Below are 15,936 nucleotides of genomic sequence, written 5' to 3' on the forward strand. Positions count from 1 at the left end.
TCCGCTATTTATACAAGCATAGGAGATCCTTTTACACTGGCCAAGCCCATTCCCCATAGACCACAAAACAACCAAACAAACCCACTAACTATTTCAAACTCAACCCCTACAGAATAACCCAAGACAGACGCAAACCTACACTAGATTATACCCTTACAATATCCCCCTAGGTTTGTGTTGGCTTGGCGTCTTTGACTTCACTTCTGCTTCCTCTGCTGCTTCTTAGCATGTTCCTTCTTTTTCCTTTGTAATTCAAGTAAGATCTGTATATTTCTTCCAACATACAGACAAAATAGTTGTGTTTCCACTCTAGTACGCTGCGCTGACCATAATTTAAAATTCATAATCTGGGCCACAGCTCCTGTCCAGCTCTTGACACACACTTCATATTGAGGATCACTCTGAATCTGTGACCTTGCTAAGAGATTGATGTCATTTTCACCAAAACACATCAAGTATCAATGAATCTGTATTCAGCATCGTCACATATAACAACGGCTTGACCTGAAACAGGATCATACATCCAAAACTAGAAGTTCTTTAGAGTGTTATCAGGAAGCTCCTTTAACAATGGCACTGTGTTTATCTTTTTTGTTGCAGGCCACTTGACAATCTTATACGGCTTCCCTGTAGCAGGATCCAACACTTCTTCATCCTCTTCAATAGTAGATTGAGCCAGTTTCATGTCTCTAAAATTGACTCTTGCTTGTTGCTGCAACTTGTTGAAGAAATTAACTCCAATCTTGCAATTTGGATTCTTAACTTGATCATGAAATCCTGCATTACCTAATTCCCTCAAATTGGAGTCCAGGAGTTGAATGCTTCAGAATTAGCATAATACTCCACTCCACCATTTTTCCTCAGCACAATGAACATCTCCTTTTCATCATTGTATGCCCAGCTTTTGATACCCGATCTGTTCCCCTTTTTGCTTTTCTCTGTGGTAATTACATACCTGTCAGGTTTATCACCAAACTGCAAATTCCTTCCAGCCCCTACATTCCTCATAACAACCATTTTCTTTCTTGGTTTTTGATTTGCCGTACGAGGAGGATTTTCATAATATCTATTCATAGCATCTTCGTGCTCTTTCCTCTGCTGCTCTCTCTCTCTTGAGCAGTGGATTCCTTTGGTGGATCAACAAACTCTTTAGGAAATTTTCCTTCAAGCTTTTGCTTCATATCCATAACTACAGCACTGAGGGCTCCCAGATTTGTTTCCAACTCATTTATTTTCTGATTTTTAACCACCAACTCTTCCATAAGACTAGCAATCTGAGCATCCTTAAATATCTTGTCTTCTTCAAGAGTAGAAATTCATCACATCAGAATTGTTGTCTCATTTTCCTCAAACAAGTCTTCACTATCAGAACTTTTTGCAGTCTCAGCAGTTTCAGGGATTGCAGCTTGTTTTAACTTAGCTGCTGCTTCAACTTGAACAGCAGCAGCTTGCAGTAGCTCAGCAGCTCTAAGAACATCAGCTCTAGATGGACCACTGCTTGAACCCTCACCTGGTTTAGGAGCAGGCATATACATAGCAAATCTTTCATTTAATATAAAATTAATGATTTTTGGATTGAGTTCTGACGATGTGTAGTTAATTTTTGGTTGTGAAGTGCCAGTGGGCTTAGATGTCTCTGTGGTTGTCTGAACTTCAATATTCACCTCACCACTCCAAGGATCTCTTCTGCTTCGTTTCCTAGGAGGAAGATCAACGGTAGGATCTTCTCAAGAATGATTAGCATCAATAGCTTCCGTTGTAGTAACAAGTTCAATATGAGGAGGGCTCATATGAACTGGTTCATTAACATCTTCAGTTTCTGCTGTGAGGCCTTCAGTAAGTGTCTCTGTTTCTATCTCATCGACATCGTCATTTATCTCATCATCTTCCATCATATTATCATCTGCAACATCCTCTTCACTTTCAACACCAGTCAAATCCACGTTCTCAATTGGCTCTTGTACTCCAACAGGAGCTTCAATTATTTCTACGTCATGCTCTTCAGCTACAATGGCATTTATCTGAGTAGGTACCTCTTCTTGAATATCAGCAAAAGCCCCAAACTTTTCTAACTTTCGCTTGTTTTGAAACTTTGTCTCAACATTGTCTCTTGACCTTTGATTTAACCAAGTGAATACCAAGTGATTCATCATCTTGACGTCATAAGTTTTTACTGTAATTGGCAACTTTGGATATTTCTTCTCTAAGATCAACTGCACAAATCTGGGAAACTTGTACCAATACTTCTCATTTATGGTTTTGACATTAGCCAAAATATCATCGAACACACTCTTTGAGTAGTTGTATTTCCATCCTTCAACTACTGAAACCACTCCAGATGTCTGCTTCAACGTCAGCTTATCAAGACCACTCCTGTTCCCACTAATACATACTAGATAGATATGTGCTAGAAATCTCCAGTATGGATGCAGCAGCTTCTTAATTGTGGGAGGAGGACACGCTCCCTCGTAACTCATTTTCACCAATCCTTACATAACCTTTTCTTTCGGATACTCCACTGGATCATCTGCCTCGTCACCAAATAATAAAACCTCATGAATGTCTTGCTCATTGACTGAAACGTCTGTTCCCTGTACCTTTGACTTGATCACCATATCTACTTTCTTTGCCGTTGCATTATCCCAGAAATCTTTGATCCAATCTTCACGAATAACAGGATTTTCTCGAAGGGTGAGCCAATCTGCAAGTATTTAGACCCACGATCATCGACTTGTACATCTCAAAGCCCTTTGGAGAATCTGATAAGTAGCAAACAACGTTCATTGTCTTCTCCCATGTTGGAACATGAGAACCTGTTGTTTTCTTTCCTGTATCTGCACCAAAGGAGACAAATTAGTGCTGACACATATACGTTAAGACATAAAATTTCGGAGTTTCACCGTGAACTTGGTCAAACTAAGTCAACTGCTTCAAAATATTTTTAGAATCTTTAAAAGACACAACACATAATTGTATTCTGTTAAAAAGAATCACAAAATATAATAAAACAAGTTAACAGATTCAAGGTTTCAATATCGGCCCAAAAACGTTGGATCAGGCCCAAAAATAAGGGCTAGTGCGATTCAAAATGAGTTGTGCGATCCGGCATCACTTGTGCGATGGCAATTTTGTAAATACTTTAAAAGTGATTTTGATTAAAATAACAATAAACAGGATTGCACAAGTCCAATCACACATGTCTGGTCAACAAAAGTCAAACGCACAAGACTTGGTCAATGAGAGTCAAACGTACAAGACGGTCTACAAAAGTAAAAAATGTTTCAGTCGCACAAGTCTGATAAACACAGGGGCAAAGCAGACTTTTTACTCAAAATGTTCAGAGGCAAAATCGTCCACCCCGACTTGTGTGATTCACTCTGACGGCGCATGTAGTTCACTCGCCGTCTCCGGTCATCTTCTCCGGTGAAACCTGCGTTTTCCAGCGACTGTCTAGGGTTTCAAATCGAGTTTTCCGGCCAAAACTTAGGTTTTTGTTCCATTTTCAGTCAAAATCTAATATGCAAAACCTTGACACCCTATAATTCTTTCGATTTCAACAGAAAAGAAAACCTCTACTTACAACATATCATTCAATCATACAAACAAAACAACACAAATCTAATAACTCACCGTCATGACATTAAGATTCAATAAAACAAATAGAAGGACTAACCTTTAGATTTTTCTTTTGATTTTGACATGACTGAGATGCAATCAGATTGTGAGTTTATATCTTGTGATGAGTATGAAGATGATAAAGCAAGAAGGATGTGCGATCGGAGAATTTGAGAATTTTCAAAAGAGATACTTTTGAATGATGAAGTTTCTGAAAAGTATCTCAGCCGTCGCACAACACCCTGTATACCCCAGTCACACTTTTTGAAAAAAAAAAAGGAACGAAAAACAATTTTAAGAGATAAATTTACAGAAACGAAGAAAAATATTTTTGTGTGACCGCGGTCAATCCTTGAAATCGACCATTTTGAGAAGTTCAAGAAGAGCAAGAAAGCGTGCTTTATCAACCAGTTTTGTAAACATATCCGCGACATTTTCGTCAGCATGAATTTGATCCATTTTAATTAAACCCTGGTTGAAATAATCACGAATGAAGTGAATTTTTATGGCAATGTGCTTGGTTTTTGAAAAATATACCGGATTTTCACTATTTGGATAGCTGCATCATTGTCACAATAAATGAGAGTTTGGGAAAAATTCAAACCGTAGTCCACCAGCTGGTGTTGAATCCAGATACTGAGAGCAGCAGGCTGAAGCGGCCACATATTCCGCTTCTACAGTCGACAGTGAGACAGTTTGCTGCTTCTTGCATTTCCAGGAGATGAGGCGATCCCCCAGAAACTGGCATCCAGCTAACGTAGACTTTATGTCCCTACCAGAACCTCCAAAACTGCTGTCAGAAAAAGCACACAGATCAAATGGAGATTCTTTTCGATACAGAAGTCCAAGCCGAGACCTGCCCTTAAGATATCGAAAGATTCTCTGAACAGCATTTAAATGAGAAAGTTTAGGAGCAGCCTGATAACGAGCACGCTGACACATAGCAAACATGATATCTGGTCCATTGGCTGTCAAATACATCAACGAACCAATCATCGACCGGTACAGTGTAGCATCAACAGCTTCCCATTCCATATCTTCAGTCATCACTGTCTTTCTGCTATAGGAGTATTTGCAGGTTTAGCATCTTGAAGTTTGAACTTTTCGATGATATCATCAACATATTTTCCCTGATGAATGAGAATTCCTTTGGAATCTTGACGAATCTACAGACCCAGAAAGAAACTCATCTCTCCCAACGCACTCATTTCAAATTGCTTCTTCATGACCTCCTCGAATTCTTTGCACAGTGCTTCACTAGTGGATCCAAAGATGATGTCGTCCACATAGATCTGCACTAAGATTTGATCCTCTCCCACCTTTCGAATGAACAGTTTCTGATCAATTACTCCCCGAGTGTATCCATGAGCGAGCAGATGCTCCGTCAGAGCGGCATACCATGCACGAGGAGCCTGATGCACCCATATAAAGCCTTATCAAGCTTATAAACGTGACGAGGACACTGTTTGTTCACAAAGCCCGGTGGTTGTGACACATAAATCTCTTCCTTTACTTTGATGTAGAGAAACGCCATCTTGACATCCATCTGATAGACCTTGAATCCCATGTAGGATGCATACGCCAAAAAGATTCTGATTGCCTCCAGTCGGGCCACATGAGCATATACTTCGTCGTAGTCAAGGCCTTCAATCTGTCTAAACCCTTGGACGGCCAGTCTTGCTTTATTTCGAACAATCACTCCTCTATCATCTCTCTTATTGCGATAGACCCATCTAGTTCCGAGTGATTTCTTTCCAGCAGGTAGAGTAACCAACTTCCAGACTTTCAGTTTCTCAAACTGGTTCAACTCATCCTTCATCGCGTCTACCCAGCTGTTGGTGCATATTCTGTGACAACAACTTAGATTTGGTCTTTGGATATCTTGTAATTAATTAAACGATAAACAGTTAGCGGGTTTAGCTTTGTATTAGTGAGATAATTGAGTTTGGGCTAAACAAAACCCACATTGGGTCTAGGTGGGACGATTTGGGCCTTGCCCATGTAGGAAACCCTAATCCAACTTGTAAACCTTGTGTTATATAAACAAGGTTAGGCATTAGGGTTGAGGTTAATCAGCAAAAAAATAGTATTTTAGAGAGATTTCGTGAGAGCATAACAGCTTGGACGAAATTTTGGTCATTAGGGTTTTGATTGATTGTAATACTTTGGTTTGATAATCAATAGAAAACCTGGTTTGAAAGTGAATTGCTGATTTCTGTTCCTACACGTTTTTTGCTATATTCTGATCAAGAGGATACCGCACTCTTGATTAGATTGACAATTCTGTGAAAGATCCATACGAATCAAGGGGACCTACAATTGGTATCAGAGCATTAGGCTCTTGAAGGCTCGGTTCAGAATTGTTGGCTGCAGAAGAATAGGGAGATTTTCGAAATGTTGAAACCTGAATTAGGGTTTCGAAATTTCTTGAGTTTTGATAATTTTCAGCGAATTTGTTTGTGTTTGATCAGTTTGTGTGTGTGATTTTGCTGATTTGCAGGTTTTCGGGATAGGTTTTGCTGAATTTTGAAGAATATTTGGCTGGAATTCGAAGACTGTTCTTCGTGTTTATCATATTGTTTTCAAAAAATTACTAATATTTTGCCTTGTGATTTTGTAGGAAAGTGTTAAGAGAATCAGGAAAATAATCAGAAATTCGAAAAGATTGAATTTCCTAAATTAACTGTAGTAGCGAAATTAACAGTCCAGCAAAGTTATTGGCAAATTTAAAATCCAAAGGCAACTTTGGTAACCGTGTAATTGTCTACAGCGAAATTAGCACGGTTTTCAGCGACTTTACCAGTCGTCGTAATAGCGAAATTGACCGGCGAACCTGACAGCATAATTACCGGCGAATTTAAGTGATCCAGCGAAATTAATCGGTGTCTTGATAATCAGCGAATTTAACCTAGCGAAATTAACAGGTTAAGCATCAAAATTAGTAGCAAATTTAAAAAGGTGGAAGATTTTTTGGCAAGCGTAAGAAAAAATTTCAGTGTTTTGCAAATAGAAATTGATCCGTAGCTTGTTTAACAAAACCGTTTGCGCCGTTAAATTCCTTGCATTTTTAGAACAAAAAAAAAAAATCCCGAATTCGGTTTTTGACATTATATATCATTAGATTCGTATTTTCGAGACGATTCTAACGGTGTAATTTGGTAACCACTGTTTTCGGAGATATTTTGTACAGTTTTAGCAGTCTGTTGCGTTTAAAATGTCGAACATGACGAATTTGAATGCACCTAAGATGATGAAGGTGGAGAATTATCTTACATGGAAGGACAACTTCAAATCCTTCATTGAATCTCAGGATGCACGCATGTGGATCTGTATTGTAGATGGGTACACAAACCCAACACACGATTTTGAGGGCAGACCACGTAGAACAGACTATGTGAACATGCAAGAGAATGATAAGAAGATGTATAAGGCTGAAAAGAGAGCCTTAGCTGCTATCAAGATGTCCTTACCTGATGGCATCAAGCATATCTTTAACAAGTACGCTAATTCAAAGGATATGTGGGATGCATTACAAAAGAGATATCAGGGAAATGAGAGTGCCACTCAGGCATTCATGGCAGAGATAGTGCCAGTTGATGAGGCTGAAACTACTGTGAGTGATGTTGAATCTGAAGTGAAAAATGCTGAAGCAAAAGTGGATGCTGAAGTAGAGAAAGAAAGTAAAACTGAACAGGTTATTGCTGATCCAACTTCTGAAGTTCATGAGGAAGAGGTATAATCTAATTCTGTGTGTTTAAGATGTCGTGAACTACAGGGTGAGGTTGAGAGATTGTCAACACAAAATCAAAGTCTAGTAAGCGAGATGTCGAGCATAAAAGAGTCAAAGTTTTTTGCTAAAAGAAACGAATCTATATACTTGAAGAAGATAAGAGGTTATGAAAGTGAAATTGAAGCTTTAACCTGGACACTAAATGAAAAACTTCAAGTCATAGATTTAGCTCATGACATGATGGCTGAGAAAACAAAAGAGATTTCTGAAAAATGCAAAGAGTTGTCAGATGCACAACTCAAAATTGTTGAACTTGAAAAGAAATTAGGTCAATTCAGGGATTCTACTTTTGTTATGAAACACATGATGGGTGGGTTAAAGAAGAGTAATGACAAGACTAGTTTGGGCTTTCAATGCTTTAATGAAGTCCCACCTCCTCTTAGTCATGACTATTCTTTCCTGCCAGATGAAGATGAGCTAGCAGACTTTATGGCAACTACACCAAGTAGTTTCGCATCAAGTCAAAGTGAGGGGTCTGAGAGTGATGATGCTAAGAAGAACAATAACAGGGAACCTTTGAACAAGAAAAATTCACCTCCTAAGAGTAAAAATCAAATCTTTGTTAAAAAGATTAATTTTATTCAAGGTAGTGATATGAAAAACGAAACAACTGTTATTGAAAATGAATCAAATGTAGATTTTTCTAAAAATAAAAACAAAGAAATATCTGAATCCAAGCAAACTGAACATGATTCATCCAAGGCATCATCACCATCTGATAAGGGATCTACCTCAGAGACTCCAGCTAAGAAGTCTTTGAAAAGGAGATCGTGCTCTAGGTGTCACATAAAGGGACATGTAGCTCGCTGCTGTCCTAACAAAAATAGTGAAGCACAAATGAGTGACAAACAGAGAGGGAAATCACCTGAGAAGAAAGGTGATAGTGAGGAGAAAGGATCAAATTCTCCAAAGAAATCTGCTCCTAAGCAACCAGAGAATGTTGCTGTTAGTGTAGATACGGCTGGAACAGGAACTCCAGCCAAATTCCTTTGAGCTTGGATGATGGGTTGCACAGATTTCCACAGCTCATTGGCAATTTACTGAGTGTTAGGCTGACTTTGAGAAAGCTCCATCATCTGCCTCATCATATCTTTCATTTTAGTCATTGAAGACTCCATGGAGGACATTCTATCCGTCAATTCTTTGTATCTCAATTCATCACCTAATTTAATAGGATCATCTGAATCCCTACCTGAGGTAGTTGTATTTGTTTTGATAATAGGGGAATTCTCCAAATCATCAAAAACAAATGTACCTTTTGTCTTGGTACTGGGGACTTCCAACTGTAGTAGAGGATACAATTATAGCCTCAACAGTTGTCGCCTTCAAGGGAGTCTTAAAGATGTAACCACTGTCCAACTGATAACCAATGGGTTCACCAGTTGTAGTGGCTGCTCCACTTGAACTACCACCAAGAGTTTCTTGAAACTCAAGGGGTGTAGCCTCCTCAGCTGTTTGTGGAATAGTAGATTGAAGTTGTTCAGACTCAGTCATTAGTGGGGGTTTACTCTCGTTAATGGGTGACTCGGAGGGACTGATTTGTGTCTCAATTTCAATTGCCTCAAATAGGGGTATTATTATGGGTGGAATTGATGGAGAGGGTTGTGGAGTGGAAAGAGACATTGCCCTGGGAGAGGGGCTTTTAAGCATATTTTCAAGTGAAAGGTCTGCTTCTTGTTGTGGTGTCCCTATGCTTACAACTTGATCCTTTTGTGACGATTCAAGAGGAGTTTGGTTAGGTGGAGATCTTACCATCTGTTGTGAGGAAGCAGCAACATTGGTTTTAAGTGACATTTGTGTTGTCACAGGGTTAACCTCTGGGATCTCATCTTCCAAAGGACCCTTTTTATTTTGTTTTGGTTTGGTGGGATTTTTGGAGATGGAAGGTTTCTTTTGAGTTTGTCTGGTGTGGGTTTCACAACACCAGGAGAAGTTGGCTCAACAGAGGTTTGAGCAACAGATGTGGATGCATCTAAAATAGGCTCAACCTCCTTTGTTTGTGTTTTGGAAACTTTTGACTCTTTATCCATTACAGTAAGACTATTTATTTAAAAAGCTACACCTTTTTGAAAATCTTTTTCTACCACTTGTTTTTGTAGGTAATAGCTTTAAAGTCTTGGGTACATGAGAAAAACATTATTAGCACCCTTTTGAACATTCTTCACATTTGCCACCAAATCAGAAAACAATGCTTGGAATAAATTGTAATTAGTTTTTATTAAAAAAACATATCCCAAATACTGGATTTTTAGTGGTATCTCATTAAATGTAGTGGTTTTGGCTGAGAGACAAATGAAGAGAGTATGGAAAAAATATTTCATCTCAGCAGGGAAGTTTGGTTTAAAAATAGCAACTCCCTTTAATTAACCTTCATACACCCTCTCAATGAACTCTATGTGAAGTTAATGTTTATCAAAGGATGTCTTACCTGCCTGGTCGTCCAATGAAAATGTTGTGGATATTGAGGATGAGGAAATTTGAACAAGTGTTTCTCCAACTTTAGATGTGATAGCATAGGGCTGTTTCTTTTGTGACTGTATTTCAGCATTAGCCCAAAAATCTTGGAGTGTTTCAGTATGGATTGGAGCATGGAAAGTAAGAATTGCTTTGTATTTTGATTACGTTAGAACGTCAATTATTGAATGAAAGGAAGTATTTTTGTTTGTTTTCTCAAAGTTTGGAAGGTAGTTGTGGGAGTTTTTTATTATTAGAGTCATGATCAAAGAAGAAAGTGAGTAGGGTTTGGAGAAGAAGATAATGGAAACCACTTTTGAGAATTTTGAATTCGAGATGACAGTAAAGCTCTGTTCGGGGATGAAACAGGGTGTATATAGGTGAAAAAATGAATTCTGACGTGGCAGCAGTTACAAAGAACTGATGGCTAACATTTGTTCACGTGGCAGCCTCTGTTGGAGCTAATGGATGACAGTTGTTTGGAAACCTCTGTTTGGCAACAACAGTGTGACACTTCGGATTTTCCCGGGAAACCTTCTTGATGTAATTTAGCGTGTACATATATTATTAAATGGAAACTATGGATTTTCTGTGATTATGTGTTTTATGTATGTACGTTATATATATATAGGTGTATATTGCTAGTGAGCCGAAACCACAACCAACCCGAGATCCCAAGCCCGACTCGAGACCACCCGGTCTCGAGTGAACAGTAACCCATGGGTCAGTTTGGGCCTTGTGACCGAGAAGCCCAAAGTCGGAACCCCTAAGCCCCATTGGAACCTTATAAAACCCGATGGAATGGCAAACCTTCACACCCTTTTTGCAAACACTCCCACTCCTCTCACTCACTCTCGTCCTTCCTCTCCAAAACCCTACAAACACCAACATCCACCATCATCTTCTTCCTTCTACTCGGAACCAAGCTCTCGGATCGACTCTCACGTGCACCCGTTTAGAAGCTTCATTCTCACCCTTGAACCTCATTAACCGGTTAGTGGATCTTAGATGATTATTATGTTTCTTGATTGTTTTTGTAAATGAGTAATGTCTTTGATGATGTGTATGTTGTTAGGAATCAAAAATGAAACCGTATGTTGATTAATAATGTCCTCGGTTAATTGTTGTTTTGAACATATAACTTTGCTTGTTCTTAAATGAAGGATATGGATGAATATGCAAACTTGATGATTAACATTGTTAGTAAATGATGTTAGATTAGGATTTTGATAATGTTATGACCATGATATATATTCGGACAGAAAATAGCATACATAGATTCTTGTTAAGTGAGATTATTGCATGAAGAATTAAATGTGTTGACGATGAATATGTATTATGATCTATGATGAACAGTTTGAAGATGGTTTGAATATTCAAAAAAAAATATGTGTGTTTAATCCATTTTAGACAAGGGTTAGACAACAAAACATGTTAGTGAAATGTTACTGGATAGTACATTTTGTCTCATGAAAATGCAATATCATTGGATAGTACATCTGCACAGGTTCTAGAAACATTTCTGTGCACGAAATCGTGGTTGCGAGTCGGAACCTTTGGTTGCGACTCAAGACCAGAACGTGATTCGTCGAAAGCTCCTAGTTGCGACTCGAGATTGCGACTCACAAGCAGCACACTCGAGACCAGGCATGATGAACCGAAACCAGGGTTGCGAGTCAGCATTCCTTGGTTGCGACTCGAGACCAGGCATGATGAACCGTAACCAGGGTTGCGAGTCGGAATCCCCCGGTTGCGACTCGAAACCATGCATTACGAGTCGAAACCACCCTTGTCTCGACTGGGCTGCCTTAGTATTATTGGGCCGTAACTTGTTGGGCTAACTGATGACTGGACTGCATGTGTATCTGTTACTGTTTGTTGTGTAGATGTTAGGCAGGCCCAATAACCCAACTGTTTGTATGCTTGTATGCTAAATGTGTTTATACGTGTTACTATACATGATTACTTGTACCCCAACCTGACCTATACTGGTAACCATGCTAGGACGTGGTGACCGACATACTTAACCAAGTAAAAATACATACCGAGCAACCCGAGGTGAGTTCACAACTTAAAAGCATGCGTCCCGGTGGTTTGGGACACGAGACTAAATCAACCCTATCCCCTTGTAAAGGGGATACCATTCACTTTCCTTCCCTAGTTACTGGGAACAAACTTACTTTTCCTTCCCTTGTATTGGGAAACCTTTTAGTTAATTACTGTTTATACGGAATGCAACCAAACGGCACTAAACGCAACTCTATCACTCAAGTCCCTACTACATGATACCGATTAGTCGCCGGGGCCAGGCGAACGGGTTATTAGTTGATAGCGCTATTTAGGTCTTACCAACCTCACACCGTGCCATGGTTTGGGATCGGTCGTGAACTAATGTACTCAGGCATCCGTCAATGATGATAGAACATTGACATCGGGGCATCCTGCGGAAACGCAAACGGTTACCTAGTGTTCGGTATTGGAAAAACAGTTTAGTCGCTAACTTTTGGGGTAGGTCCCCATGGCATGTATAAACGGATAAATTAACTGGTGAAACAAGTTTTGGTAATTAAAACTGGACAACTAGTGAACTCACTCAGCATTATTGTTGACCCCTTACTGCATGCTTTGCAGGTAACCAGTGACTGAGGAGCTGCTGCTTGGGAATGTGTAGTGATCGTCAAAAGCCCGTGTGTTGGGTTTTATTTATCTTGAACCATGAACTATCTTTTAAAACTATTTGGTTTATGCTTCCGCTGTTTTGTTTAAACTTACTATTAAACTTAAACTAAGACGTTGCCAACTACTTTGGATAGCAAATACTTTACTATTAACCAATGTTTAGTATAATTGGTGGCTGGATCCTGGTCAGTCACGCCCTCAAGCGGATGATACTCCGCAGGTGGAATTTGGGGGTGTGACAGATTGGTATCAGAGCCATTGGTTATAGTGAACTTGGTTTTAAAAAGGGGAAAATCTTTTTGAGAAAAACCAGACTATAACCCGTGACTCGTGACGACACTACACTCCAAGTGCAAGGCTCGACTTATCTGACCTCATAGCTCGGACCCATATTTACTTGCTTGTTTGTCTTATGCTTTCCGCTCTACTATACGTACTAGTTTGCCTAATTAGATAGATTCGCCACCTCTCTTCTATCTCATTCTCGGTATGTTACGACACCACACTCATACTATGTTTTCTGGTTATGAAGACAATGAGTGGACGCGGACGAGGAAACGTTAACATGACTCAGGCTCAGTTCACTAACCTGATCAACACGGTGGCTGCAGCTTTCGCAGCTCACCCGGGAGGTAAGCTTGTTGTTTTAGGATGTTTAGATCCTACCGCCACATCGTCTTTTCACCTCTAAACCTATTCGTATCGCTCCCACAACAGGTCAGCATGCGCCTGTGCAACCACGTGTCTATACCTTCAAGACCTTCATGGAATGCAAGCCTCTTCCATTCAGTGGCACTGAGGGTGCCATAGGTCTTCTGCACTGGATCGAGAAGGTCGAAGCTGTCTTTGCTGTCTGCGAGTGTCCCCCTGCTAATTGGGTGAAGTTTGCTACTGGTACTCTTGAGGGAAGCGCACTTTCGTGGTGGAAGGCGCAAATTCAAATGCTTGGTTTGGAGACTGCTAACGCTACTGCATGGGAAGATTTCAAGGATATGATCAAGGAAGAGTACTGTCATAGGGATGACATCCACAAACTCGAGGACGAGTACTATGAACTCAAGATGGTTGGGTCAGAGATTGAGACCTACACCAAGCTGTCCAACGACTATGCTGCTCTTTGCCCAAACATGTCCCGACCCATGTATCGAAGGATCGAATTGTACATCAAAGGCTTAGCCCCAGAAATCAGGAGCCATGTGACCTCGGCCAACCTCACTACCATACAGCCTGTGGTCCGTCTTGCCCACAAACTCACTAACCAGGCTGTGGAAGAGGGCAGGTTGCCCAAAAGGATCAGTGCTGCGGAAGGAACTTCCAGTGATGGCAAACGGAAGTGGGATGGAAATCAGGGCAAAGATGCTAACTCTACTCAGGCCCCAGCTCAGCAAAGGAAAACTGACAACAACAAAGGCACTCAACAACAGGGTGGCTACCGGGGAAGCTACCCTAAGTGCAACAAGTGTAACAGGCACCACAATGGGGCATGTAACAAAGGTCAGTGTCAGCGATGCAACAAGATGGGGCATGAAGCCAAGGATTGTAGAAGTCAGTTCCCAGCAAGGCAGAATCAGCAACAACCTCAACAGCAACAGCAGCAGGGTAACAACCGAGCATGTTTTAAATGCGGGGCAACGGGGCACATGCGAAAGGATTGCCCTGAACTGAATCAGAATCGCAACAACAATCAGGGAGCTGGGAACAATGAGCCAAACAACAATGCTGGGAATGGTGCAAGGGGAAGAGCTTTCGTGATTGGAGCTGGAGAAGCAAGGAACGACCCCAACGTCGTGGCGGGTAAGTTCCTACTTGACGATCGTTATGTTTCTGTGTTATTTGATTCCGGTGCCGATGCCAGTTATGTATCCCTTCGCATTAGTAAGAAACTTAAGCACCCGCCTGCATTATTAAGTTCTAAGCACATCGTCGAGATAGCTAATGGTAAGAACATCGAGGCCACGCACGTGATCCACGACTGCACACTAGAATTGTCTGGTCACACGTTTAGTATCGATCTTTTCCCCGTCAAACTTGGAAGCTTCGACGTCGTCATCGGTATGGATTGGTTATCCAAACATCGCGCTGAGATCCTCTGTCAAGAGAAAGCGGTTCGTATTCCTCGCCGTTCTGGCCAACCCCTCATCGTTCGAGGCAACAAAGGTGGAGAAATCACGGGCATTATCTCGCTTCTGAAAGCCCAGAAGTGTTTACAAAAAGGGCACACCGCTATCCTAGCACTTGTCACCGATACTCACGAAAAGGAAAAGAGGATTGAAGATTTCCCTGTAGTACGTGACTACCCCGAGGTATTTCCTGAGGAACTACCCGGACTCCCTCCCCACCGTCAGGTCGAATTCCAAATCGAGCTAGCTCCCGGAGCAGCACCCATAGCTCGTGCACCGTACCGTCTAGCCCCTGCAGAACTGAAGGAACTCTCTACGCAACTACAGGAACTATTGGATAAAGGATTTATCCGTCCTAGTTCATCACCCTGGGGAGCCCCAGTACTCTTTGTCAAAAAGAAGGATGGCACATTCCGAATGTGCATCGACTATCGTGAGTTGAACAAGGTCACCATCAAGAATCGTTACCCTCTCCCGCGCATCGACGACCTATTCGATCAGTTGCAAGGATCGGGCTACTATTCTAAGATTGACCTGCGATCAGGCTATCATCAGCTGAGAGTTCGTAATGAAGACATCTCTAAGATTGCGTTCAGGACTCGTTATGGTCATTACGAGTTCCTCGTTATGCCTTTTGGAATGACTAACGCACCTGCGGTTTTCATGGATCTCATGAACCGAGTGTGCAAGCCTTACCTCGACAAATTCGTGATTGTGTTTATCGACGACATCCTGATCTACTCGAAAAGTCAAGAAGAGCATGAACGACACCTACGCCTTATCCTCGAACTCTTGCGCAACGAGCAATTGTACGCCAAATTCTCGAAGTGTGACTTTTGGCTTCGAGAGGTCCATTTCCTTGGGCATGTGGTCAACAGGGACGGTATTCACGTCGACCCCGCTAAGATCGACTCGATAAAGAATTGGCCTACGCCCAAAACCCCAACCGAAGTTCGCCAATTCTTGGGATTAGCAGGATACTACCGCAGATTCATCAAGGGATTCTCAAAGATTGCACAACCCCTCACGACTCTTACTCAGAAAGGCATTGTTTACAAGTGGAATGAAGCTCAGGAGTCGGCCTTTCAAAGGCTAAAGGATAACCTCTATAGCGCTCCTATTCTCTCATTGCCTGAAGGCACTGACGACTTTGTGGTTTACTGCGATGCGTCTATCCATGGGCTCGGTTGCGTGTTAATGCAACGCGAGAAAGTTATTGCCTACGCCTCTCGACAACTTAAGGCGCATGAAAGGAACTACACTACGCATGATTTGGAA

This window comes from Helianthus annuus, chromosome 16, assembly GCF_002127325.2.
Source record: "Helianthus annuus cultivar XRQ/B chromosome 16, HanXRQr2.0-SUNRISE, whole genome shotgun sequence".
Taxonomy (NCBI): Eukaryota; Viridiplantae; Streptophyta; class Magnoliopsida; order Asterales; family Asteraceae; genus Helianthus; species Helianthus annuus.